The 26,194-nt window shown below is 41.8% G+C and overlaps 1 protein-coding gene across 1 annotated transcript in view; it reads right to left on the bottom strand.

The window, feature by feature from the left end:
• The window catches only part of LOC135523160 (cadherin-18-like), a 217,440-nt gene extending 191,529 nt beyond the window's left edge, over positions 1-25,911 (bottom strand). Inside the window, exon 1 of the mRNA XM_064949884.1 lies at positions 25,737-25,911. The gene's annotated coding sequence lies outside the window, so the exon portion shown is untranslated. The remainder of the gene's footprint in view (positions 1-25,736) is intronic.
• Between the last annotated feature and the right edge of the window lie 283 nt (positions 25,912-26,194).

Here is a 26,194-nt window from a genome sequence, read left to right as displayed (position 1 = left end):
GGTTTCTTCAGAAGGGGTGCAACTCTCGCTCTCTTGAAGACGGAAGGGACGTAGCCAGCGGTCAGGGATGAGTTGATGAGCGAGGTGAGGTAAGGGAGAAGGTCCCCGGAAATGGTCTGGAGGAGAGAGGAGGGGATAGGGTCGAGCGGGCAGGTTGTTGGGCGGCCGGCCGTCACAAGAAGCGAGATTTCATCTGGAGAGAGAGGGGAGAAAGAGGTCAGAGCACAGGGTAGGGCAGTGTGAGCAGAACCAGCGGTGTCGTTTGACTTAGCAAACGAGGATCGGATGTCGTCGATCTTCTTTTCAAAATGGTTGACGAAGTCATCTGCAGAGAGGGAGGAGGGGGAGGGGGAGGAGGATTCAGAAGGGAGGAGAAGGTGGCAAAGAGCTTCCTAGGGTTAGAGGCAGATGCTTGGAATTTAGAGTGGTAGAAAGTGGCTTTAGCAGCAGAGACAGAGGAGGAAAATGTAGAGAGGAGGGAGTGAAAGGATGCCAGGTCCGCAGGGAGGCGGGTTTTCCTCCATTTCCGCTCGGCTGCCCGGAGCTCTGTTCTGTGAGCTCGCAATGAGTCATCGAGCCACGGAGCGGGAGGGGAGGACCGAGCCGGCCTGGAGGATAGGGGACATAGAGAGTCAAAGGATGCAGAAAGGGAAGAGAGGAGGGTTGAGGAGGCAGAGTCAGGAGAAAGGTTGGAGAAGGTATGAGCAGAGGGAAGAGATGAAAGGATGGAAGAGGAAAGAGTAGCGGGGAGAGAGAGCGAAGGTTGGGACGGCGCGATACCATCCGAGTAGGGGCAGTGTGGGAAGTGTTGGATGAGAGCGAGAGGGAAAAGGATACAAGGTAGTGGTCGGAGACTTGGAGGGGAGTTGCAGTGAGGTTAGTGGAAGAACAGCATCTAGTAAAGATGAGGTCGAGCGTATTGCCTGCCTTGTGAGTAGGGGGAAGGTGAGAGGGTGAGGTCAAAAGAGGAGAGGAGTGGAAAGAAGGAGGCAGAGAGGAATGAGTCAAAGGTAGACGTGGGGAGGTTAAAGTCGCCCAGGACTGTGAGAGGTGAGCCGTCCTCAGGAAAGGAGCTTATCAAGGCATCAAGCTCATTGATGAACTCTCCGAGGGAACCTGGAGGGCGATAAATGATAAGAATGTTAAGCTTGAAAGGGCTGGTAACTGTGACAGCATGGAATTCAAAGGAGGCGATAGATAGATGGGTAAGGGGAGAGAGAGAGAATGACCACTTGGGAGAGATGAGGATCCCGGTGCCACCACCCCGCTGACCAGAAGCTCTCGGGGTGTGCGAGAACACGTGGGTGGACGAAGAGAGAGCAGTAGGAGTAGCAGTGTTATCTGTGGTGATCCATGTTTCCGTCAGTGCCAGGAAGTCGAGGGACTGGAGGGAGGCATAGGCTGAGATGAACTCTGCCTTGTTGGCCGCAGATCGGCAGTTCCAGAGGCTACCGGAGACCAGGAACTCCACGTGGGTCGTGCGCGCTGGGACCACCAGATTAGGGTGGCCGCGGCCACGCGGTGTGGAGCGTTTGTATGGTCTGTGCAGAGAGGAGAGAACAGGGATAGATAGACACATAGTTAACAGGGTACAGAAGAGGCTACGCTAATGCAAAGGAGATTGGAATGACAAGTGGACTACACGTCTCGAATGTTCAGAAAGTTAAGCTTACGTAGCAAGAATCTTATTGACTAAAATGATTGAAATGAAACAGTACTGCTGGAGTAGGCTAGCTGGTAGTGGCTGCGATGTTGACACTACACTAATCAAGTCGTTCCGTCGAGTGTAATAGTTTCTACAGTGCTGCTATTCGGGGCTAGCTGGCTAGCTAGCAAGGTTGATTGCGTTCCGTTACTTAAAAGAACGACAATAGCTGGCTGGCTAACCTAGAAAATCGCTCTAGGCTACACAATTGTCTTAGATACAAAGACGGCTATGTATCTAGCTAGCTACGATCAAACAAAACAAACCGTTGTACTGTAATAGTTACTACGGTGCTGCTATTCAAACAGTAGAAGAACGACAATAGCTGGCCAGCTAACCTAGAAAGCTAACCTAGAAAATCGCTCTAGACTACACAATTGTCTTAGATACAAAGACGGCTATGTAGCTGGCTAGCTACGATCAAACAAATCAAACCGTTGTACTGTAATGAAGTGAAATGAAAATGTGATACTACCTGTGGAACGACGCGGAATGTTGACCGGGTAGTTGGAGTTCAATTCGGTAGAGGTTGGCTAGCTGTTGGCTAGCTAGCTAGCAGCATTTCCTACGTTAAGGACGACAAATAGCTGGCTAGCTAACCTCGGTAAATTAAGATAATCACTCTAAGTCTACACACTCTAAACTGCACAATTATCTTGGATACGAAGACAACTATGTAGCTAGCTGACACTACGCTAATCGAGTCGTTCAGTTGAGTGTAATAGTTACTACAGTGCTAGTGGACAGTGGATGTTAGCTAGCTGCTTAGCTGCTTAGCTAGCTGCTTAGCTAGCTGCTGGGCAGATACGTTAGGACGACGAAATACGATAATTATGCAATTGTCGTTGATACAAGGACGGCTATGTAGCTGGCTAAGAAGAAATTGCTAAGATTAGACAAATCAAACCGTTGTACTATAACGAAATGTAATGAAAAGTTATAAAAAGTTATACTACCTGCGGACCGAAGTGTAGATGCGGCCGCTCGCTCCAACCGGAACCGGATAACCACTGATCATCTTGAAATCTAGCTGGGTAGATAGCCAATGAGCTGAGCTAAACGGTAATACGCCATGTTTATGTGTTGCAAGATCAACCCTTGTAGTAAGCTCCAGCGTAAAGTGAGTCATTCGCTATTGAAGTTTCATACCGGAAGAAGCTACGCATATTACGCACTGCATTGTTTGGTGAACGCGCAGATTCAGCTGTTTAAAAATCAATCATTATGACGACTAAGTCAGGGAAAGCTAAATCTGAGTCTAGATATACAGATGCACACACAATTTTAGAATAAATTGTTTGGGAAGGTGAGACAGAGATTGTTGTAGGACGCTTCATTTAGCAATTGTGGAGGAATACTTTTTGAACGGGAGAGGACACCGTTTTGGACTGGTAAGTTCTTATCATGCTAATGCCCTTGTTTGAAATTAATAATATAAAATATTATTTGTGATTTATTTATTTATTTAGAAGCAATATATAAACGTGTAATGTCATGAAATAGCCTATTTGAGGCTGTTGAGGAGAGGGCAGGACCACATCAATGGCCAAAGTGAAATGGAGACAGTAGATACAGCTGGTCTGTCATAATATAATAGAGACAGTAGATCTAGCTGAAATGTCATAATATAAAAGAGACTGTAGATCTAGCAGGTAATAATAATATAATAATATATTCAACCAAATATATTCAACCTTCAACTCTCTATATATATCTGTTTATTATACCTGTTGAAACAGGGCTCATATGTGATACTATTCTAACTGAATATTTTCTTTCACAGTGACACTGAATCCGAATGGGAGTCTTATCCGGTGTCCTGTGTGAATTTAAGTACGCTCTCTCTAATTCTCTCTTTCTCTCTCGGAGGAGGACCTGAGCCCTAAAACCATGCGTCAAGACTACCTGGCATGATGACTCCTTGCTGTCCCCAGTCCACCTGGCCTTGCCGCTGTTCCAGTTTCAACTGTTCTGCCTGCGGCTATGGAACCCTAAACTGTTTATTTTTACTCTTGAGGTGCTGTCCTGTTGCACCCTCTACAACCACTGTTATCTCCACCCGGCACAGCCAGAAGAGGACTGGCCACCCCTCATAGCCTGATTCCTCTCTAGGTTTCTTCCTAGGTTTTTGCCTTTCTAGGGAGTTTTTCCTAGCCACCGTGCTTCTACACCTGCATTGCTTGCTGTTTGGGGTTTTAGGCTGGGGCTATATAAATTGATTTGATTTGATCGAGGACTGAGGGTCTTCCAAATATTGAAAGTGTGTAAATAGTTACCCAGGTTATTTTGTAAATGTATATACAGTGCCTTGCGAAAGTATTCGGCCCCCTTGAACTTTGCGACCTTTTGCCACATTTCAGGTTTCAAACATAAAGATATAAAACTGTATTTTTTTGTGAAGAATCAACAACAAGTGGAACGACATTTATTGGATATTTCAAACTTTTTTAACAAATCAAAAACAGAAAAATTGGGCGTGCAAAATTATTCAGCCCCCTTAAGTTAATACTTTGTCGCGCCACCTTTTGCTGCGATTACAGCTGTAAGTCGCTTGGGGTATGTCTCTATCAGTTTTGCACATCGAGAGACTGAAATTTTTTCCCATTCCTCCTTGCAAAACAGCTCGAGCTCAGTGAGGTTGGATGGAGAGCATTTGTGAACAGCAGTTTTCAGTTCTTTCCACAGATTCTCGATTGGATTCAGGTCTGGACTTTGACTTGGCCATTCTAACACCTGGATATGTTTATTTTTGAACCATTCCATTGTAGATTTTGCTTTATGTTTTGGATCATTGTCTTGTTGGAAGACAAATCTCCGTCCCAGTCTCAGGTCTTTTGCAGACTCCATCAGGTTTTCTTCCAGAATGGTCCTGTATTTGGCTCCATCCATCTTCCCATCAACTTTAACCATCTTCCCTGTCCCTGCTGAAGAAAAGCAGGCCCAAATCATGATGCTGCCACCACCATGTTTGACAGTGGGTATAGGGGGTTCAGGGTGATGAGCTGTGTTGCTTTTATGCCAAACATAACGTTTTGCATTGTTGCCAAAAAGTTCAATTTTGGTTTCATCTGACAAGAGCACCTTCTTCCACATGTTTGGTGTGTCTCCCAGGTGGCTTGTGGCAAACTTTAAACGACACTTTTTATGGATATCTTTAAGAAATGGCTTTCTTTTTGCCACTCTTCCATAAAGGCCAGATTTGTGCAATATACGACTGATTTGTAAGTCGCTCTGGATAAGAGCGTCTGCTAAATGACTTAAATGTAAATGTAAATGATTGTTGTCCTATGGACAGAGTCTCCCACCTCAGCTATAGATCTGCAGTTCATCCAGAGTGATCATGGGCCTCTTGGCTGCATCTCTGATCAGTCTTCTCATTGTATGAGCTGAAAGTTTAGAGGGACGGCCAGGTCTTGGTAGATTTGCAGTGGTCTGATACTCCTTCCATTTCAATATTATCGCTTGCACAGTGCTCCTTGGGATGTTTAAAGCTTGGGAAATCTTTTTGTATCCAAATCCGGCTTTAAACTTCTTCACAACAGTATATTGGACCTTCCTGGTGTGTTCCTTGTTCTTCATGATGCTCTCTGCGCTTTTAACGGACCTCTGAGACTATCACATTGCAGGTGCATTTATACGGAGACTTGATAACACACAGGTGGATTGTATTTATCATCATTAGTCATTTAGGCCAACATTGGATCATTCAGAGATCCTCACTGAACTTCTGGAGAGAGTTTGCTGCACTGAAAGTAAAGGGGCTGAATAATTTTGCACGCCCAATTTTTCAGTTTTTGATTTGTTAAAAAAGTTTGAAATATCCAATAAATGTCGTTCCACTTCATGATTGTGTCCCACTTGTTGTTGATTCTTCACAAAAAAATACAGGTTTATATCTTTATGTTTGAAGCCTGAAATGTGGCAAAAGGTCGCAAAGTTCAAGGGGGATAAATACTTTCGCAAGGCACTGTAAATGGAGATGAATAGGCAGAGAGGGTCAGTTAGCTACACACAAGGCCTGAGTTTGAGGCTGGGGCAGACAGATTAACAAAATTAAGTACCGTGTTAATGAACAGTCAAGCAGGCATCGGCTGTGTAGCCGAGTGATCATAGGGTCAAATGAGCAGCAATAGGTGAAACATGGAGCCGTTCAGCCCCCCCCGCTTCTCCGTCACCCAAATCCAGACAGCTTATGTTCTGAAAAAGCTGTAGAATCTGGATCCATACAAATCAGCTGGGCTAGACAGTCTGGACCCTCTCTTCCGAAAAGTATCCGCCGCCATTGTTGCAACCCCTATTAGTAGTCTGTTCAACCTCGCTTTCGTGTCGTCTGAGATTTCTTAAGATTGGAAAGCGTTCGCAGTCATCCCCCTATTCAAAGGGGGAAGACACTCTAGACCCAAACTGTTACAGACCTATGTCCATCCTGCCCTGCCTTTCTAAAGTCTTCGAAAGCCAAGTGAACAAACATCAACGACCATTTCAAATCCCACCGTACCTTTTCCGCTATACAATCTGGTTTCTGAGCTGGTCTCGGGTGCACCTCAGCCACGCTCAAGGTACTAAATTATATCATAACCGCAATCGATAAAAGACAGTATTGTGCAGCCTAGCCAAGGCTATCGACTCTGTCAATCATTGTATTCTAATCGGCAGACTCGTCAGCCTTGGTTTCCCTAATGACTGCCTCGCCATGGTTCACTAACTACTTCTCAGATAGAGTTCAGTGTATCAAATCGGAGGGCCTGTTGTCCAGACCTCTGGCATTCTCTATGAGGGTGTCCCAGGGTTCAATTCTCGGGCCGACTCCTTTGTCTGTACATATCAATGATGTCGCAGGTGATTCTTTGATCCACCTCTATGCAGACGACACCATTCTGTATACATCTGGCCCTCCTTTGGACACTGTTAACAAACGTCCAAAACGAGCTTCAATGCCATACAACACTCCTTCCGCGGCCTCCAACTGCTCTTAAATGCTAGTAAAACAAAATGCATGCCTGACTAGCATCACTACCGGTTCTGACTTAGGTACTTATAGTTGTCCACATAATCTAGGTGTATGGCTAGTCTGGAAACTCTCCTTCCAAACTCACATTAAGCATCTCCAATCCAAAATTTAATCTAGAATCTACTTCCTATATCGCAACAAAACCTCCTTCACTAATGCTGCCAAACATATCGTAAAACTGACCATCCTACCGATCCTTGACTTCGGCAATGTCATTTACAAAATATATTCCAACACTCTACTCAGCAAATTGGATGCAGTCTATCACAGTGCCATCCGTTTTGTCACCAAAGCCCCATATACTACTCACCACTGCAACCTGTATGCTCTCGTTGGCTGATCCTCACTATATATTCATCGCCAAACACACTGGCTCCAGGTCATCTATAAGTTTTTTCTAGGTAAGGCTCCGCCTTATCTTAGCTCATTGGTCACCATAGCAACTCCCACCCATAGCATGGCTCCAGCAGATATATTTCACTGGTCATCCCCAAAGCCAATACTTCCTTTGGCCGCCTTTCCTTCCAGTTCTCTGCTGCCAATGACTGGAACAAATTGCAAAAATCACTGAAGTTGGAGACTTATATCTCCATCACTAACTTTAAGAGTCAACGGTCAGAGCAGCTTACCGATTGCTGCAGCTGTACACAGTCCATCTGTAAACAGCCCATCCAACCAACCAACTACCTACCTCATCCCCATGTTTGTTTTTCTGCACACCGGTATTTCTACTTGCACATCCTCATGTGCACATATATCACTCCAGTGTAAATTGCTAAATTGTAAATACTTTGCTAATATTGGCCTATTTATTGCCTTACCTCCTTACTTCATTTCCACACACTGTATACAGATTTTTCTATTGTGTTATTGACTGTACGATTGTTTATCCCATGTGTAATGCTGTGTTGTTTTTGTCACACTGCTTTGCTTTGTCTTGGCCAGGTCGCAGTTGTAAATGACAACTTTTTCTCAACTGGCCTACCTGGTTAAATAAAGGTGAAATAATTTTTTAAATACTTTTTAAAAATGTCTCCCTGACCTGTTTAGAGAGCTCCTTGGTCTTCATGGTGCTCCTTGCTTAGTGGTGTTGCAGACTCTGGGGCCTTTCAGAACAGGTGTGTATATATACACTGAGATCATGTGGCAGAACATGTGACACTTATATTGCACACAGTTGGACTTTATTTAATTAATTATGTGACTTCTGAAGGTAATTGCTTGCACCAGATCTTATTTAGGGGTTTCATAGCAAAGGGGATGAATACGTATGCACGCACCACTTATCCGATTTTTATGTTTTAGAATTTTTTGAAACCGTTTTTTTTTTCACTTCACCAATTTGGGGTATTTTTTGTAGGTCCATTACATGAAATCCAAATAAAAATCAATTTAAATTGCAGGTTGAAATGCAACAAAATAGGAAAAATGCCAACGGGGGTGAATACTTTTGCAAGGCAATTTAGCCTTTGACCTCAATGGTATCATTGTTGCTAATGAGCTCTAATGTGACTAGAATGACGTTGTATTCAACAACCAACTTTCCAGGACATAGACATTTCCTATATGGGCAGAAAGCTTAAATTCTTGGTAATCTAACTGCAGTGTCCAATTAACAGTTAAATACCATGCTATTTTTTTGAGGAGAGTGCACATCACAAAACACTTTTATCACGGCAACTGGTTTGATACATTATCTCCAAAGATAAATAATGAACTTACATTCAGTAATCTTGCTCTGATTTGTCCTCCTGAAGGTCCCTGAGATAAAAGTATTCAGTTTGTTTGATAAAAATCTATTTTTATGTTCAAATGTAGGAACTGGCTACTACAGTTCGACCCCACTGCTGTCTCCGGCTCCACACCCACCCCTCCCGGCCATTGAAATGTTTGAACGTTAGTGTATGAGCTAACGATACATCATGTATGACATTCCTAGGAGTGTGTAAACAAAAATATTTTATTTCCATATAAATGTTTGTATGATCTCTGTAGTTATGTACTTGTATTGACCAATTCAGCACAGTTGGGCAAACTCCTGGTAAAATATTGTGCAGTAATGTAATTCTTCACTGGATCAGTCTGAAACTTTGTACAAACACTGCTGCCATCTAGCGGCCAAACTCTAAATTAAACATAGACTCCTATCTGAAAGTATGGCCTTTCTCTTGCATTTCAAAGATTGTGGAACATCAAAGTGTTTCCTTTCAAATTATATCAAGAATATGAATATCCTTACTTCAGATCCTGAGCAACAGGCAGTTAGATTTGGGTTCCTCATTTTAGGTGAAAAATTAAAAAAGGAGTCAGATCCTTATTAATCAATAAGTGTCAGGCAACTGTACTAGGGTAAAATTGGGCCTTAAAATAAGGCCTTACTAGACATCTAATGTACCTCAATAAACAGCTACATTTTAGTTACGTTAATCTTAAAACTCACTTGGTGAAGGCAACATGACTGAATTTTAACAAATTCAACAACCATGTCTTTGTTACTAACAAATATTGTCATGTGTGGTAACTTTAAAATTCACTGGAAAGGCAAGGCACACTGGGAAATAATATTGGAGGTGTGGCTTTCAGTTTGGCTTTTCAATTTTAGGCCACCTGTGAGTGGAAGTGTTGTACCAGTTTAACTGTTCTATGGTTGTTATTTTAAGTGTTCCCCCTGCTTGTTTTTGTAGATGCTCACATGAGGTCATCGGACAATAAGGAATTGAGAATAATTATTTGATTCATGTGACCCTACACTAAGCAACACTGTCTTGTCAAAATGCTTACATTTTTGTAATTTAGCAGATGCTTTTATCTAGAGTGACTTACAGGAGCAATTACGGTGACTTACTTAATGGCACATCAATGGATTTGTTACCTAGTCGGCTCGGGGATTCAAACCAGCGACACTTTGGTTACTGGCCCAACACTCTTAACCGCTAGGCTACCAGCCGCCCAGTAATAATGAGTAATGAGTAATATGAGGTGTTATTGCAGAACATTAAAAGAGTCAATTCCCTAACACTGACAAAGTGTAACAGTATCAGCACCAAACACAGTTTTAATATAGCAGTTAAAAGTGTGGCCCATATGCAGTAATACTGCCCCAGTGTTTCATTTACCACTGTGAGTAATCACATTTCCATCCACAGCTTTTATGCAAGTAGTCATACCGTATCAAAAAAAATCATTACAACTTTGATGGAAACAGGAAGTTTTGGTAAAATTGTATAAATGCCGACAGATCATTTGTTAGTTCGACATGGTGGGTTCTTTTTGTGTTGGTAAAATGTATTATGTGAGAAATGACAGTGGAAATGCCTTTATGCTCAAATACTGATATAATCACCATCATATCAAAGTCAACTTGGAGTCACGCAATTATATGTAGTGTGGTCCTCTCACGATGACTCGGGAAACCATGCAGTTTATTAGGCTAGATTAAATAAATTGTGGTCATCTTCACAGGGTGCTCCTGTCCAATAAATATCGATGACTGCCATTTGACAAGTAAGAATATTCTCGCTTTAATCCATAATAATATCATCATCATGTAGACTAGCCTACCCGCACAGACTTCCTGCACTGCTAGAGTGCAGGTACCAAAACCAGAGTAGGCAGATATGCTAATTAATGCAACAGTTGTGACAAAATTATCAGTAGAGTTGAAAATGCGATGCAAACACATTGAGCTTTCGATTGTTATTCTGGGTACATGAAAACGTAAGCAAAAAAAGTAGATTTTGTGTTCACCGTCATCGCGCACTGATTTTTATCGACAACAAGTCAGTCTGGTGGACACTGTTGGGAAAACGTGCATGTATCCTTTATGCATGTTTTATAATATTCTCAAGAATATCTGTTGCCGATTGGATGGAAACCTAGCTAGTGTTGATTCAACATTGGATTATTTGCTGTGTACATGCAGCCCTGGGAATCTTTTTTGTCTGGAAAGGTTGCATTTGGTGTAAAGCTATGGAAGTTTGGCAGCCCCCCATTTTACACATGCTAAATAAACATAGAACTGAGAATACCAGAAATGCGTTCCAAATGGCACCCTTTTCCCTATATAGGGTATAGAGCGCCATTTGGGTATTATTGCTCTCCTCTCCTCAAAGGAGGTCTGGAGCTGTCTGCATTAGCATTTCATACAGAGACACTGAATGCCCTCCTGTTGCCAGGTGGATTCCCCCGTGAGAGGAGGTGGTAGAGAAAGGTGTTAGTTTTCACATAGCCCCTCGTCAAGCAGAGAGAGAGAGAGAGTGAGACACCGATAGAGATGGATAGACAGAGAGAGAGAGATGAGAAAGAGAGAGGAGAAACAAACAAATAAAGAGCTTCATGTAGGTCGGACTGATGAAGGCCAGTGCAGTAGCGAAATGCCAGGTGACAGGAGAAAGGAGTGGGGAGGGGTGAGGTGGAAAAAGGAGAATGTGGGGGAAGCAGTGAGACAGGATGAAGGAGATAGTGTGGAAGTATTGTGGTGGGTGGGGTGAGGGGAGTGGGTGACGCAGGCTGGTGGGTGTGGTGAGGTGAGTGGGTAATGTGTGGACAGCGCCCTGCGGCTTCTCTCTCATCTAAGTTCTGTAAATCGATGGGGACGCCCTGCCTCTCTCTCTCTCTCTCTCAGAGTGTTGGCATGGGCCAATTAGCATCTCTCTCACATTTCCCCGTCTCTGCATTGCACGTGAAGGGCAGAGTTACAGGCAAGCCGCTCGGCACACTGTTTTATTATCAGTGAGACATATCAGGCATCCTCTCTCTCTGCACTCAACACACCACTGACTGACTGATACCCTTGTACTTGATGGATGACTCAAGGTCACTAATTAGTAAAGAACTCCCCTCACTTGCTTGTCTAGGTCTTAATTGAAAGGAACAACCAAAAACCTGTAGACACTAGGCCCTCCATGGAATGAGTTTGACATCCCTGGACGAGAACAAAAGTACATTTTGTGCGTAGCAAATGACACCCTATTGCCTATGGTGATGGCGTTTGACCAGGGCCCATAAGGGACAGGGTGCCATTTAGGTAATGACCTAGTACAGCAGTTACACTACACAGTATATGCAACCACACCCGTTGCTGATGGGTGTATAGAAATTGAGCACACATCCATGCAATGTCCAATGAAAAACATTGGCAGTAGACTGGTCTTACTGAAGGGCTCAGTGACTTTCAACGTGGCACCGTCATAGGATGCCACCTCAGTTTGTAAAAAAAATTATGCCCTTCTGGAGCTGCCCTGGTCAACTGTAAGTGCTGTTATTGTGAAGTGGAAACGTCTAGGAACAACAACGGCTTAGCCGCAAAGTGGTTGGCCACACAAGCTCACAGAACGGGACCGCTGAATGCTGAAGCAGGTAGGACGTAAAAAAACGTACATTCTTGGATGCAACACTTATTACCGAGTTCCAAACTCCCCCTGGAAGCAAGAACTGTTCTTCGGGAGCTTTATAAAATGCTATTCCATGGTCAAGCAGCCGCACACAAGCCAAAGATCACCATGGGCAATGCCAAGCGTCAGCTGGAGTGGTGTAAAGCTCACCGCCACTCTGGAGCATTGTAACCAGGTTCTCTAGAGTGATAAATCATGCTTCACCATCTGACAGTCCGACGGATGAATCTGGGTTTGGCGGATGCCAGGAGAGTACTACCTGCCTCAATGCATAGTGCCAACTGTAAAGTTTGGAGGAGGAGGAATAATGGTCAGGGGTTGTTTTTCATGGTTCGGCTAGTCCTCTTAGTTCCACTGAGAGAAATTCTCAACGCTACAAAATACAATGACATTCTAGACGATTCCGTGTTTCCAACTTTGTGGTAACCGTTTGGGGAAGGCCCTTACTTGTTTCTAGCATGAGGGGGCCTGCAGAGACTGGCCTGCACAGAGCCCTGACCTCAACCCCATCAAACAACTTTGGATTGAATAGGAATGCCGGCTGCGAGCAAGGTCTTTTCGCCCAACATCAGTGCCCAACCTCACTAATGCTCTAGTGCCTGAATGGAAGCAAGTCCCCGCAGCAATGTTTCGACATCTAGTAGAAAGCCTTCCCAGAAGAGTGGAGGCTGTTATAGCAGCAACAGGCCAACTCCGTGTTAATGCCCATGATTTTGGAATGAGATATGCGACAAGCAGGTGTCCACATTCTTTTGGTATTTTGTATTTCCCCCCAGTGTTTGGATGGAATCTAAAATCTCTGCTTGCTCATTTATGGGAGTTCGTTGTTTATATAACAATCAATCTGAAGTTGAAAAATAGTGTCTGGAGCTGTACTATAATTGAAAGTTTACCCATATCTTAACACTGTCTAGACTGAATAGTATTGACTGTTTCTATTGACCCCCTGCAATAAAGGGATGGAGGAAATAGGGTTTAGATAGAACAAAACCAAGTAAATACTTCCAAAGTGTTCGCCAAGCCTTGAGTATGGATTGTAAGTCCCATATAAATCACACCTTCACCCTTTAAAGTGGCAAGGAGGTATACCTACAGCACATGGCAACAGTGGCAACAGTGCAACTCCACTTGCGGATCTCAAACTCAGCCCATAGGCAGAGCTGCTAACCAAGTCTAAACTATAACTGATTTGAGGAGAAAGAGTAGGACCAGGAGGCAGCCCTTAGGTTCCCAGCAGTAGCTCCAGTAGGGATATTACATAATCACTATTCCTCTTAAGAGCTCTTTAAAAAAGAAAAGGGAAAAATATAATATCTCATAGCAAACACTCTCAAATGAAGGAGGAGAAAATCCTAGCAATCCCAAAATGCGAAATTAAATATTAACGCAACCTTTTGCCAATCATCTATTAATTTTGCATTCTTTCCTCGAGTTTTATAATTAAATGATTTGGAGGGCGGGAAATTATTTATAAATCATGCTCTGTTCACAAGGATGTTTTTTTTGTAAAGGTCCCCAAAAGTATGTAATTTTCTCTGCGGCCACAAATATGGAGTTTTCCAACTGACTCTCTAATGCCATTTTCATACCCCATGGAATAAGTAGAGATCACAGGTCCTTTGCAAATGGAGGCTATATTCTCGTATATATTATTTATGTATCTCAGGAAGATAGTTCTTTGATTGCCCAGGTGACGGATCTCTGTAAAAGTTTACAATAAATCCTGGGCTATGTTTCAATGCAAATCTATAGGCCTACACATACTATTTCTGTTGGTTTGGCGACTAATATGTAGCGAGGGCCAGCTAAAGAGAGCATACAGGTCGCAGTGATGGGTAGTATATGGGGCTTTGGTGAAAAAACGGATGGCACTGTGGTAGACTACATCCAATTTGCTGAGTAGAGTGTTGGAAGCTATTTTGTAAATGACATTGCCGAAGTCAAGGATCAGTAGGATAGTTAGTTTTACGAGGGTATGTTTGGCAGCATGAGTGAAGGAGGTTTTGTTGTGAAATAGGAAGCTGATTCTAGATTTAATTTTGGATTGGAGATGCTTAATGTGAGTCTGGAAGGAGAGTTTACAGTCTAACCAGACACCTAGATATTTATAGATGTCCACATATTCTAAGTCAGAACCGTCCAAAGTAGTGATGCTAGACGGGTGGGTGGGTGTGGCAGCGATCGGTTGAAGAGCATGCATTTCGTTTTACTAGCATTTAACTGAAGTTGGAGCCAACGGAAGAAGGGTTGTATGGCATTGAAGCTCGTTTGGAGGTTTGTTAACACAGTGTCCAAAGAAAGGCCAGATGTATACAGAATGGTGTCGTCTGCGTAGAGGTGGATCAGAGAATCACCAGCAGCAAGAGCGACATCATTGATATATACAGAGAAAAGAGTCGGCCCGAGAATTTAACCCTGAGGCACCCCCATAGAGACTGCCAGAGGTCAGGACAACAGGCCCTCCAATTTGACACACTGAAATCTATCTGAGAAGTAGTTGGTGAACCAGACGAGGCAGTCATTTGAGAAACCAAGGCTATTGAGTCTGTCGATAAGAATGCGGTGATTGACAGAGTCGAAAGCCTTGGCCGGGTTGATGAAGACGGCTGCACAGTACTGTCTTTTATGTTGGTAGGTTCATTTTCAAATATACATTTACATTTTGGTCATTTAGCAGACACTCTTATCTGGAGTGACTTGCTCAAATAAGGTAGAAAAACATATCACAGTCATAGCAAGTAAAAAGGTTTCTGTAACCGTTACTGAGCATGTTGTTGGTGTTCGTGCCGTCTACTTGCCAATGTATTTTAAAATACAAAAATACATGCATTTTAATTAAATACATTACGAAATTATCTGTTGTTTATTTTGATACATTGAGCTTTATGGTATTTTGTCATTCTTGCCCATCCCTGCTTTTGACAATTTTAAAGAGTAGCTTTTTGGCACTCCTATTATTTTCCCTGCCTCTGGGCTCTTTTCAATCTGCATCGCTGAAGCATTACAGATTGTGTGCTAGAAATGTAAAGGTATTTTCAGATTGACCTGACATATGCAGCGTTTACCGTGAATGCAGTCTCCTTGACTACGGGAACATGGTCTTTTATTGTCAATTGTGCTAAAAAGCTGAACTTACGCGATACGGATTGAATAGAGCCCTAGGTTGAACCATGTTTTGAGGCTGTACAGTGTGTTTGTTTACATTTACTTTGTTTACAAACATTGCAATAAAAAACAAGCTTATATTTTGGGTTCGGATGGGGTATGACAGTTAAACTAAGATCATGAGACATATATATGTTATATTCTTCAAGAATCAACGGGTACATATCGTTAATTTAGAAATCCAAATATGTATGGAGCAACTGCTGATTGCCCCTTTAATAAATACACCAAAACATAATCAGCCTTCATCACAGGGTTATCACTGACCTCTGGCATGCTGATTAAAATCATTAGGATGCCATTTGTTAGACTGTGACTGAAGGTGATCTGGAAATGGAAAAACATCATGATTTCACTGCCCCAGTTGTGTTTCTTATGGAGAGAAAAAGGGATGATAAAAATGAAGAAATTATGTAAGAAATCAATTTGTCAGCTCTTGCTGACTGACCATGCATTGTTCAGAAACAACCTTTGAATTCATTACTATTACATGAGAAATTGAAGCTTGACAACCCACAGCAGAACATACTTATCTCAGTTTTACCACAAGTCCCTCCTATTCTCTCATCTTGTTAAATTGGTGTTATGAAACCCACTCACTCACAAAGTAAGAAACCTCTAAACCAGTAGATGTACAGTACATATCACAGCTGGAGAACAATAACAGTATGCTTGTTCTAAGACTGCATGTTTGTAGGCAAAATGTGTCTATATCTTTGATATTCCATTCAGGCTACATTTTGACTGCCTGCTCTGTGTCTCATCAGTGCTTGATGTTTAATTCCTTTAACGTTGATGTATAACTAGCATCATATTGACAGATATCAAATTTCAAACTGACATGTCGTACAGTAAGAGGGGTTTACAGTGTTACAAAGCATTGATTATTATGATAAGCAAGAAACCAATTAATTTGATTATGGTTTCAAACAAGCCTGATAAATGCTTTGCTAACATTATACATTCTGAAGAGACAAACAAACAATGAACACCTATATTTAGCAACATATATCATCTTCAAGTTCTACTGCGCAACAAGTAAGAGGAAAGAGCATGCTCACACACTTGAGACACTATTAGCTATTAGCATAACTGTACCCACTTTATGGATTACATATTTTTCCTCATCAATCGACACACAATACCCCATAATGACAAAGCAAAAAAGGTTTTTAGAAATGTTTGCAAATTTATCAAAAAAAGAAAACAGAAATGCCTTATTTATAAAAGTATTTGCTGTGAGACTCGAAATTGAGCTCAAGTCCATCCTATTTCCATTGATCATACTTGAGTTGTTTTGACAACTTGATTGGAGTCCACCTGTGGTAAATTCAATTGATTGGAAATGATTTGGAAAGGCCTGTCTATATATGTTCCACAGTTGACAGTGCAAGTCAGAGCATAAACCAAGCCATGCGTTTGAGGGATTGTCTGTAGAGCGCCGATACAGGATTGGGTCGAGGCACAGATCTGGGAAAGTGTACCAACACATTTCTGCAGCATTTAAGGTCCACAAGAAAACACAGTGGCCTCCATCAATCTTAAATGGAAGAAGTTTGGAACCACTAAGACTCTTCCTAGAGATGGCTGCCCGTATAAACTGAGCAATCAGGGGAGAAGGGCCTTGGTCAGTAAGGTGACCAAGATTCTGAGTACCTCTGTGGAGATGGGAGAACTTTCTAGAAGGACAACCATCTCTACAGCACTGGTAGAGTGACCAGACGGAAGCCACTCCTCCATAAAAGGCACATAACAACCCTCTTGGAGTTTCCCCAAAAGGCACATAGAGGACTCTCAGACCATGAGAAACAAGATTCTCTGGTCTGATGAAACTAAGATTGAACTGTTTGCCCTGAATGGCAAGCGGCACATCTGGAGGAAACCTGGCACCATCCCTACGATGAAGCATGGTTGGTGGCAGCATTATGCTGTGGCTGATGTATTTCAGAGGAAGGGACTGCAAGACTATTTAGGTTTGAGAGAAAGATGAATGGAGCAAAGTACAGAGAGTTCCTTGATGAAAACCTGCTCCAGAACACTCAGGACCTAAGACCGGGTTGAAGGTTCACCTTCCAACAGGACAATGACCTTAAACACACAGTCAAGACAACGCAGGAGTAGCTTCAGGACAAGTCTCTGAATATCCTTGAGTGGCCCAGCCAGAGCCCGGACTTGAACCCGATTGATCTCTGGTGAGACCTGAAAATAGCTGTGCTGCGATGCTCCCCATCCAACCTGGCAGAGCTTGAGAGGATCTGTAGAGAAGAATGAGAGAAACTTCCCAAGCTTGTAGTGTCATACCCAAGAAGACCCAAGGCTGCAATCACTGCCAAAGGTGCTTCAACAAAGTACTGAGTAAAGGGTCTGAATACTTATGTAAATGTCATATTTCCGTTTTTATAATTTTAAAACATTTGCAAAAAAAAATCTAAAAACATGTGTATAAATTGTAGAGGGGGGAACTATGTAATCCATTTTTGAATAAGGCTGTAACATAACAAAATGTGATAAAAGTTAAGGGGTCTGAATAATTTCTGAATGCACTGTATACTTTAAATTCTACAGACCCTACTGAGTATTCATATACAGTGCCTTGCGAAAGTATTCGGCCCCCTTGAACTTTGCGACCTTTAGTCACATTTCAGACTTCAAACATAAAGATATAAAACTGTATTTTTTTGTGAAGAATCAACAACAAGTGGGACACAATCATGAAGTGGAACGACATTTATTGGATATTTCAAACTTTTTTAACAAATCAAAAACTGAAAAATTGGGCGTGCAAGTATGAAGCGAGGATCAGCCAACGAGAGCGTACAGGTCGCAATGGTTGGTAGTGTATGGGGCTTTGGTGACAAAACGGATGGCACTGTGATAGACTGCATCCAGTTTGTTGAGTAGAGTGTTGGAGGCTATTTTATAGATGACATCACCGAAGTCGAGGATTGGTAGGATGGTCAATTTTACGAGGGTATGTTTGGCAGCATGAATGAAGAATGCTTTGTGGCGATATAGGAAGCCGATTCTAGATGTCATTTTGGATTGGAGATGCTTAATGTGAGTCTGGAAGGAGAGGTTACAGTCTACCCAGACACCCAGGTATTTGTAGTTGTCCACGTATTCTAAGTCAGAGCCGTCCAGAGTAGTGATGCTGGACGGGCGAGCAGGTGCGGGCAGCGATCGATTGAAAAGCATGCATTTAGTTTTACTTGCGTTTAAGAGCAGTTGGATGGCAGAATGCTGTACCAACACATGGGTGTGATCATTCTACAGTGGTCCCTGTAGGTACGATCAAACAGGTGTGATTAGAATGTGTATTTAGAATGTCCAGTTTAGAATGACACAACAGTCAGCATTTGAGCTGGTCAGTTTGTTCAGAAACATTTTGCACATACAAAGTTATGTCCAGAATGTAAGCAGTTTATTTTTAGATGCAATATTAAGACATTCACAGAAGTAGATACAGCATAGCACAATCATCCAAACTGGAAAAATGTAGGCTATATTTGTCCTAGCGCTAACTGAGGAAAGACTGAGGAAAGATTGACATAACACAAGCAGTCATATATTTATAACTCTCGGCTGACATAAACAACAATATTAATTATCTAATAGCAAATACTATTTGAGTTCACCATTGATCGAAATAATTGAGTACAGCACTTTCTAGAAATCTAAAGTTGTCCTAGGATAGGTAGTTTGTGCGTCCCGCCATGCTTGTTTTTTTCCGAATCAACCAACGATAATAGGAGGAGACAAGATTAGTTTGGACTGTTTATAGTATGCATGTTGAAGGGTGTGTGTCATCTACGATCATCCACTACCCTTCATTCCCTTCTGGAAGTTTACCCGAAAGATGAGTGAACCATTCCTCCACCTCATTACAAAATCTTCCGTATGGCAGATTACGTGACACCCAGAATGCATTGTATAATGTCAAAAGACATGGCGCCACACATAGTTGGCAAATAGCTTAGCTCATTACAATCTATACAACCTTGCAACAAAATAATTTTACACACATCATAGGTGTCCATTACAATATATGCAATAATCAGAATGCATTATTTGTCACCAGTAATTGAAAACGTGAATAAAACTGTAAATACATTATGCTCCATACATACATTATTACATACTGTACATACTGTATGCGCCTACAGTAGAAACGACAACACAATATGCAGAAAATAAGGAACTTACTTTAATAGGAACACATACATGTCCAAAGTTATTATGTGTAAAGAAAACAACAACGAAGGCAAAGCGAGCGACAGCAAGAAAATGTTTCAATTCTTGCAAGACTGAATTGCAAGACAAATATATGCATACTTGATCTGCGCAAACATGAGTGAAGTGTGGTGGGTTCTCCTGGAAGAGAGAAGTTTATCCAGCTCTGCAAAGACTCAAACATAAATTGTCCGCAACGCTGAAATGGACTACTTCTATATGAATTAATGAGGAGGCAGAACACACCTCAATTCAATTTGTTGTTAGAAAATACTTTGATATTGACAAGTTGAAACATAGCCTATAGGTAATATTTTGGAACAGTGAGTGCATTCTGACATCACGTGCATAAAGCAACTCATGCTGGGGTGACCATTAGAGATAAACTTGGCAAAAAGAAATGTCCCTTTTTCAGGACACTGTCTTTCAAATATAATTCGTAAAAATCCAAATAACTTCACAGATCTTCATTGTAAAGGGTTTAAACACTGTTCCCCATGCTTGTTCAATGAAACATAAACAATTAATGAACATGCACCTGTGGAATGGTCGTTAAGACACTAACAGCTTACAGAGGGTAGACAATTAAGGTCACAGTTATGAAAACTTAGGACACTAAAGAGGCCTTTCTATTGACTGAAAAACAATCAAAAGAAAGATGCCCAGGGTCCCTGCTCATTTGTGTGAGATGGAGGGTCCGTCATGGTCTGGGACGGTGTGTCACAGCATAATCGGACTGAGCTTGTTGTCATTGCAGGCAATCTCAATGCTGTGCGGTACAGTGAAGACAACCTCCTCCCTCAAGTGGTACACTTCCTGAAGGCTCATCCTGACATGACCCTCCAGCATAAAAATGCCACCAGCCATACTGCTCGTTCTGTACGTGATTACCTGCAAGACAGGAATGTCAGTGTTCTGCCATGGCCAGGGAAGAGCCCTGATCTCAATACATTAAGCACGTTTGGGACCTGTTGATTCGGAGGGTGAGGGCTAGGGCCATTCCCCCAGAAATGTCTGGGAACTTGCAGGTGCCTTGGTGGAAGAGCGGGGTAACATCTCACAGCAAGAATGGGCAAATCTGGTGAAGTCGATGAGGAGGAGATGCACTGCAGTACTTAATGCAGCTGGTGGCCACACCATATACTGACTGTTACTTTTGATTTTGAACCCCCCTTTGTTCAGGGACACATTATTCCATTTCTGTTAGTCACATGTCTGTGTAACTTCTCAGTTGTTGAATCTTGTTATGTTCATACAAATGTTTACACATGTTAAGTATGCTTAAAATGAACACAGTTGACAGTGAGAGGATGTTTTTTTTTCTGATGAGTTTATTTGGAACTCACATGTCAAAATGTTAAGTGTGCCTTGAATTCTCAATAAATCAGTAGCACAGAACCCACACACCATGTCACCTCTTCCTTCATGCTTCACGGTGGGAACCATACATGCAGAGATAATCCGTTCACGTATTCTGCGTCTCACATAAACACGGAGATTGGAACCAAAAATCTCATGTTCCCCGCATTGGCGGTAAACGCTGCACAAGTCGGCTTAATCGGAAATTACCTTTACATTTCTATTGTGCAAACCGTAAGTCTTTAGCAATACAGAATGAATAGAACCCTGAGGAAGGGAAAAAAAATGGAGTGCTAAAAAGTTACTGAAAAAAATTATCCTAGAGTCACAAGCAGGTTTGACTTTTTGATGTGTATGTAGTATCCGAAAGAATCAAAAATAAGAGATTCTGCAGTTTCTAAATCACCCATCCATGCCAAACAACTCATATATTTACCCCTTGAGCTCTATTTCAAATAACATGCACTCTCCGCGTACATTGGCAACACTCAAAGCACAGTGACATATTTCAAACCAAAATAGGCCATTCTGTTCTTTTGAAATGCATTTTCAGAAATTCCTAACGTTCCTTAAATACCTTAATGATTTAATAATGAATGATCTTTGTGATGATGTTTAATTCATGGATTGTAACACTTTAAATTGTGATGTTTTAGTGATTTTTCATGTGTACGTACTGATACATAATCTAATAAAAATGCCATTGTGTTAATTGAAATACATTTTCTTTGGTATTCTAAATGTTACCTTCATAAACAGAAATCAAATGATTAATCTTCCGATAGCATATATGAAATGTAATTATTAGACTGTTAGAATGTTGACGTTCAAAAGACGCGTCATTGGCCCGACGGGGGGGTCCAACAAGGCTTTTCTAGTGTTAAGTGCCGCGGCATATTATTTGAAACCTTGGGTTAAGTGGTTTTTTAAATCTATTTCTAACCTAGGTATAGCCTAGTACTTGTTTTGTCTGGCAAGGTTGGAGAGGTTGGTGAGTGTTAGCGACAAGGACAAAGTACAAACCGTTCTGTCTTCACTGTCGTACAAGTATTGTGCACTTATTATTTCAATTTATCATCCAACACAGCCATTTCTCAACATACCAACCCTCCAAAAACATGATGCCTTAAGTGTATGCCTTAACTTTCACTCTCCAGTTAAACTGTTATATTCAATTTGTCTGTAGCCAAATCTGTATGCTTTCAATAGCATTCTACAAACACTGTCTGCGTTATGCATCAATAAGATCTGTTGTATGAACTGACATCACGTCAAGCAACAAAGGCTGGATGATGGCCTCTGAAAACACTGTATGGGTACGAAATGGCAATCTACTCCCTTTGTAGTGCACTACCCATAGGGCTCTTGTCAATTAATGCACTATAGGGATGGGGCACAAACACTGCTTGGCAACGATGGTGGAAATGGTTGCTTGATTCATTGTTTTAATGACACTTTGATGAGACTGTTTAAATAGTAAATAGTTGTGTTTCCATTGTTTGACTAATTTCCTCAAAAAGCTAGGGAGGGATTGAATTTGCCGTAGGAAGTGCTCCAGTGATGACTGATTCAGTTTGTCTGAAGTGACTACTATGAGTCACATGCGATCCGTATCAGGCCAGTATCACAGGATTGATCCTGGTCAACATCCACAAGCTATCTCGAGGTTACTGTAAAATGTCTCATGAGGAGAGACAAATGATGGAATCCAGATTCTGTCCAGACACTTTCAAATGTCACTTAGGTATGATATTTTAGGGGATGTCAGATGAGTCTTCCTTAAAGTGCATACTTTAACTATGTATTCAGATAAGGAATTATTAAAAACAATCAAAATATTTTCTAAAAGTATGGACCAGGTGCTATAATATCAATCTATACAAACAATATGGCTGGTATGGACTCCAATTCAATACAGTATCAGAGAAAAGCTTTGGATTGTGCTTCAGTCTTTATAATAATTTCATCAGAATAATTGATTGGATTTTTATCTTGCTTTTTTCACTTAGGTGCTCAAAGCCCTTTAGGGGGAAACTCACCTCATCTACCAACATAGTGTAGTACCCACTTGGGTGACGCACGGCAACCATTTGTGCCATTGAGTTTCAGCTATGCCTCTAGAGAAAGCAAGCTTTAGCCATTAAAAGACATAATGGTAACTGCGGACACCAGTTCATTGCCCGGTCTACACCAATGACAATCACATTGATGCCAAGGTATGTGCTTCAAACAAATAATTAAAGACATGTTCTGGTGCTTCAGCATTTTTTTAACCTCCCGCTTTGGGCTGGATGTGTCAATGTGTAGTTCATGCATAATCTCTTATCAGAATTACTGTTTTACCTCAATTATCCACGAAATCCCTTTTCTTGCAGCTGTGCTGCGCCATTTTCCCAACATTTCTCCCCACGTGGGCTGGCCCCTTAGCAATTTGAGTTCTAGCCAAAGAGGCCTGCCCAACATTATCCAATAGAGTTTGCAAGGCTGTCCCAATGGCTCAGTGGACACAGCAGAAAAAGAGTAAGAGCAATGACATGGTTCATATATGTGACGTAGTATACAATTTTCAGGAACCACTTAGAACTACTGGCTAAATCGTACAGTATACACAAATATTAGAGAATCTCTTTAAACAGAGCCACTGATCTAGGCTGAATAAAGAGATGGGGATAATTCTGCCCTCAAATCAGACTTTCATTCATGTTCAGTGTTCTTATTTTCTGAAGAAAAGGTCTAGATCCCCTGAAGCTAGTTTAGAGACATCATGAAAAGTCATGAAGTGATTGCTATTATCCGTTTTGGGCTTTTTTCTGAACACAGATTAAACCTATTGTACTGGATTAAGAATAATGCTCAATGGAGATTCTTCATTTAAAGTGTTTTGTAGACAAGCACTAGGCTTAATCTGTGTCCAGGACACTGGCAATGGATGTCCAGGTTTCATCAAGGCATATATTGGTTGATTTCTGTTGGGAGCCACTACAGAATACTCCTAAAGCCATGCTACCTGCACCAGCCAAAAATCTCACCAAAGTTGACGGCATTTAAATGCGGTTGATTGAACGTCAGCCCAAGTAATGCAGTGAAATGTCTCCACAATAGGGGGCTGGAACTCTCTAGTCTAATGCAAATAATTAATGCAAATAATTATGGCAATACTCTGACTTGTATATGGTACAGCGGCTTGACATACTGTACAGTATATGCATTATTATGCTGTGCAAGGATTTGATGTTCAAAAGCTGTTGTCAAAGCACAAGAGAACCTACAACGATACAAAACCAACAACAACAGTGCTTCCAGAAATTCCCTCACACTCCAACCATTTTACCGTTACCCCTCACTCTGCTGAGCACACCTTCCTAGACAGAGATTTACAATCACAATATCAACAGTGCAAAACTGAGCAGAGTCTAACGAGGTACAGCTACCTACCTTACACTGGGGGGGAAAAAGGTTCTTAAATGGTTCTTCCTCAGCTCTTAAGGTTCTTTGGAGAACTCTAGCCTGATAAAGAACCTTCGAGTTATGTGTGAGGTTCTTCACATGGCATCTACGGTTCTTCAGAATTCTAAAAGGTTCTTGAAATGTATGGAAGCCTGCAGATGTGTCAATTTCATAGCACACAGCAAATTGGTCAGTGTTAAAGTAGGGTTCATTTTTAGTGTAACATTTCTAGCTGTTTATTCAAGAGTTAAATTAACACTAACAAGTTTAATTAACACTCAATTGTGTAACTGTAAACGAACCCCAGTGTTGGTGTTAATAACCAGAGTTTAGCCACGCCCATCATCATTATCATATTTCCCAGCATGCTCTATTACAGGTATATTTTTTTGAATTGCTTCTTTTAATATCTATTGTTTTTACTTGTACATTGATTGATTATTACATTTGAAGCTGCTCAAATATGAATAACATATTTCTAAAACTATTCCAATCGATTACTTGGACTTATTGCAGCCATTACAGAATTGGTTGTTCCAGTTTAGCTGTTTAGGATGGTATCACATTGTAGGCTTCTCAACCCTGGCAGTCAATATGAATGTCGGTTGAGTGTGGAGAGAAATTCCAAATGTTGGATATCCCCACTCCAGCTGGATTCCAATAGGAATTACACATCACTTTGCAAACCAGCATAATATAATTTGCAGGCCTGATGTGTCCCATAAACTATGAGCCCTACAGCAGGTCTAATCAATTCCTGACCTGGAGGGATGAAGCATTTCAGGGTCTTACATTTTTTTTGTATGCTTCTTCAAATAACCACCACATTTATGGTTCTTAGGAAACCCTAAAATGGTTCCTTTATGGCATTGCTCTCAAGAACCTTATTTGGTTCCAACTTGCACCTTTATTTATAAGAGTTGTGTTTCTAAAGCATTCCAACATAAGGGCATGCCTGCCTCTCTTTTGAAATTATAATTCAGAGTGGGAGATGGAATCTGATACGGAGAAAGACCTCTGCTTATAAAAGGATAAGAAATCAATGAGTGGAGTCCCGTTTCCTGCCGCGCATTTATATTTGTGTCTGAAGCTACTGCTACAGTGTCGCTGCTCATGCATCAGCTATCCTAACTCACACTCACTATTACACCCCTACAGCAGCTGTAGCAGCGGCAGAAGCAGCAGTCCATAACTCCAGCGAGGGAGAGAGAGGGAGGCTTACAACGTACACACCACAGGAGACAGAGGCAGAGCCAACGAGCTGCAAGTGCACTCATTAAGCACTGACAAATAACATGTGATAAACCCCCTCGCTCCGTTTCTTCGTCGCTCTCACACATACACAGAGAGAGAGACATTCAAACACTCACGCACATATTCTGTAGAAACAGCTCAAAGCACAAATGGTACTTTAATTTTTCCATACCTGGTGGGACTTCCTTTGACAGGCATGACAGCTGACAGTTCGTGAGGATGAGTGAGAAGGACTTTCTGTGCTTGCCTCACCATTTTCTCTCTTTCTCTCGCTCCCTCTTTCCCTTTTTCTCTACCACCGTCTGTCTCTCTGGGGCAGTGCTTAGTGCTCGGCTAGCGGAGAGCTCACTTTCTTTCTCTCTCTCTCCCTCTTTCTCTCACTGTGGGTGTGAGCAGAGGATTGAAGGAGTGTGTGTGTGAATGGTATACGCCATCGTCCAATCCAGCCTGACTACTGCTCTATGGCTGCAGCAGTTCCAGGAGGAGGAGATCTCTGATTGGTCGGTTTAGAGCTGAGTGCATGTCTGTCAGGCTTGCACCACCCTCTTTGTCTTTTACACTACCCTCCTATTTTCTCTCTCTCTCTCTCTACATATATGTTAACCTTCATTTTCATCCGCATATTTCTCC

The sequence above is a fragment of the Oncorhynchus masou genome, chromosome 30 (genome assembly GCF_036934945.1).
Source record: "Oncorhynchus masou masou isolate Uvic2021 chromosome 30, UVic_Omas_1.1, whole genome shotgun sequence".
Taxonomy (NCBI): Eukaryota; Metazoa; Chordata; class Actinopteri; order Salmoniformes; family Salmonidae; genus Oncorhynchus; species Oncorhynchus masou.
The sequence above is the reverse complement of the archived record's forward strand: the minus strand, read 5'-3'. Positions and strand labels throughout refer to the sequence as shown.